The sequence below is a fragment of the Paramormyrops kingsleyae genome, chromosome 5, assembly GCF_048594095.1.
Source record: "Paramormyrops kingsleyae isolate MSU_618 chromosome 5, PKINGS_0.4, whole genome shotgun sequence".
In the NCBI taxonomy this organism is placed as follows: Eukaryota; Metazoa; Chordata; class Actinopteri; order Osteoglossiformes; family Mormyridae; genus Paramormyrops; species Paramormyrops kingsleyae.
In genome coordinates, this window is record NC_132801.1 from 35980707 (window position 1) to 35983867 (window position 3161).

Sequence of the window (3161 nt, forward strand, 5' to 3'; positions counted from 1 at the left end):
GTGTGCTGGCTCTCCCCTCTGCTGTCCCTCCCCTGTGTCGCCCCGTGAGCTGTGTGCTGGCTCTCCCCTCTGCTGTCCCTCCCCTGTGTCGCCCCGTGAGCTGTGTGCTGGCTCTCCCCTCTGCTGTCCCTCCCCTGTGTCGCCCCGTGAGCTGTGTGCTGGCTCTCCCCTCTGCTGTCCCTCCCCTGTGTCGCCCCGTGAGCTATGTGATGGCTCTCCCCTCTGCTATCCCTCCCCTGTGTCGCCCCATGAGCTGTGTGCTGGCTCTCCCCTCTGCTGTCCCTCCCCTGTGTCGCCCCGTGAGCTATGTGATGGCTCTCCCCTCTGCTGTCCCTCCCCTGTGTCGCCCCGTGAGCTGTGTGCTGGCTCTCCCCTCTGCTGTCCCTCCCCTGTGTCGCCCCGTGAGCTGTGTGCTGGCTCTCCCCTCTGCTATCCCTCCCCTGTGTCGCCCCATGAGCTGTGTGCTGGCTCTCCCCTCTGCTGTCCCTCCCCTGTGTCGCCCCGTGAGCTGTGTGCTGGCTCTCCCCTCTGCTATCCCTCCCCTGTGTCGCCCCATGAGCTGTGTGCTGGCTCTCCCCTCTGCTGTCCCTCCCCTGTGTCGCCCCGTGAGCTGTGTGCTGGCTCTCCCCTCTGCTGTCCCTCCCCTGTGTCGCCCCGTGAGCTATGTGATGGCTCTCCCCTCTGCTATCCCTCCCCTGTGTCGCCCCATGAGCTGTGTGCTGGCTCTCCCCTCTGCTGTCCCTCCCCTGTGTCGCCCCGTGAGCTGTGTGCTGGCTCTCCCCTCTGCTGTCCCTCCCCTGTGTCGCCCCGTGAGCTATGTGCTGGCTCTCCCCTCTGCTGTCCCTCCCCTGTGTCGCCCCGTGAGCTTTGTGCTGGCTCTCCCCTCTGCTGTCCCTCCCCTGTGTCGCCCCGTGAGCTGTGTGCTGGCTCTCCCCTCTGCTGTCCCTCCCCTGTGTCGCCCCGTGAGCTGTGTGCTGGCTCTCCCCTCTGCTGTCCCTCCCCTGTGTCGCCCCGTGAGCTGTGTGCTGGCTCTCCCCTCTGCTGTCCCTCCCCTGTGTCGCCCCGTGAGCTGTGTGCTGGCTCTCCCCTCTGCTGTCCCTCCCCTGTGTCGCCCCGTGAGCTGTGTGCCGCCCCTCACCTGCGCCGTCTCGACAGTATGCACACCACAGGCGCGGCACTGCTCTTCCTGCTGAGCCTCAGGTTACCACTCCTGACAGCCTCACCTCTCAGCCGCGCCCCTCACAGGTACACCAAACCGAATGAGTGTGTATGTGAATAATGCACACACACTCACTCACTCACTCACTCACTCACACACACACACACACACACACATGTTGGTCTACCTATCTAAATGGGGACCGTCCATTCATTTCTATGGGAAAAACCCTAATCCCAATAACGACATCCTTAACCCCTACCCAGCCCTAACCTTAACCATAAGCAACCAACCAAAATACAAGACTTTTGGCACTTTTACTTTTTTGATTGCATTCACAGATTTTATAAGATTGAGGTTATCCAAATGGGGACCTGAAGAAGTTGTTTTGGTCCCCAAATGTGATCTATGCAAACCCCCCCCCCCCCCCCCACACACACATACACTGACTCATACACTCATACACACACAGACACATAGATCACAGATAGACTCAGACACACGCACTCATACACACAAACTCACACAAAAAGGCCTGTACTCATATCTTTGTGGGGACTGTCCATTAATTTATATGGTCAAAACCTTAATCCCAACAATAACAACCTTAACCCCAACTCAGCCCTAACCTTAACCATAAGCAAACAATCAAAATTCAAGTCTTTTGGTATTTTTAGTTTTTTGATTACACTTTTTATAAAATTGAATTTACCCTTGTGAGGACTGAAAAAATTGTCCCCACAATGTAAATATAACAAGTTTTTATCACATTATGGGGACATTTCATATCCACAATGTAATGCGTACCTGGATGACACACATAGATACACTCACACACACACTGACTCACTCACATACACACAATTACACTGGCCCTGTTGCACACAAACAAAAACAATTTCCACACCTCATCTCCAATTTTGCTGTTTAACACTCAGAACAATACAAACTTTTAGACAAAGATTTAAATATATAAATATATAACAAAAATATTAAAAATAATGATACTCTTTCTTAGTTTTGTATCCAGCAACGCATCACAGACATTCTTGCCTTTACTGGAGATATTAACCATCAAGAGGGAAGAGAAAATTCTGAAAAGAGACATCCAGCACGTGGGCTTGCAGGACCCTGTACAACAAACCAACAGGTGCTTCATACAGACTTACAACAAACAAACTCAGCACTTACTGACCTTGTATTATGCTTGCAGGGTTCATACTAGGTTTGTGATAGGCCTATCTGGGCAGTACATATGAATTACTGAATCCTTTTGTTACTTCCATGAATTCTAGTTAAACAATGTATGTTGCTTTGGGTTTTATCCTGAGCTGTTGTCCTGTTCCGCTCTCGATCTATTCTGTCTCTCAGCGCTGAGTCCCGGACCCGTCTGAGACGGGCTTTCCGGAGTGGCTGTCACCTTGGAACCTGCCAGGTCCACATCCTGGCCAACACGCTGTATCGGATGGGCAAAACAAGCGGCAAGGACGAGTCACGAAAGGCCAACGACCCCCAGGGCTACGGGAGATAGGTGGCAAAGTGAATGTTCCACAGATCTGTGTGGGTTGCTATAGAGACGGAGAAGAATAAGAAGGAAGCAAGGGAGGCAGGAGAAGGATGGCGGACTGCATGTGCAAAAACCCCAAAAGGAGAGATACAGACATCGGCATTTACCTATAAACTGTACAACTGACTGGTCTCACCTGTACAACTGATGTGTATATATAGCCTAGAAGTTTAATTAGTATAAATATTAAAACTGTGGACCTTAATGTGTGGAAAATTTGAGATCAAATTTGACATGTAGGTTACTAATTTGTATATAGAGATTATGTTAACAAACAATGTTTATAGAAGTAAAATTTATTTAAAATAAAATATACTCATTTGTCTTTCTCAGTGTCATGCTTAGAAATATATTCTGTCATAGTTTTCTATCTGGTCTATTTGACAGTGAAAAGTTTATATTTTTCGTCCCTGTTTGATTCCCTCTTCCTATCTG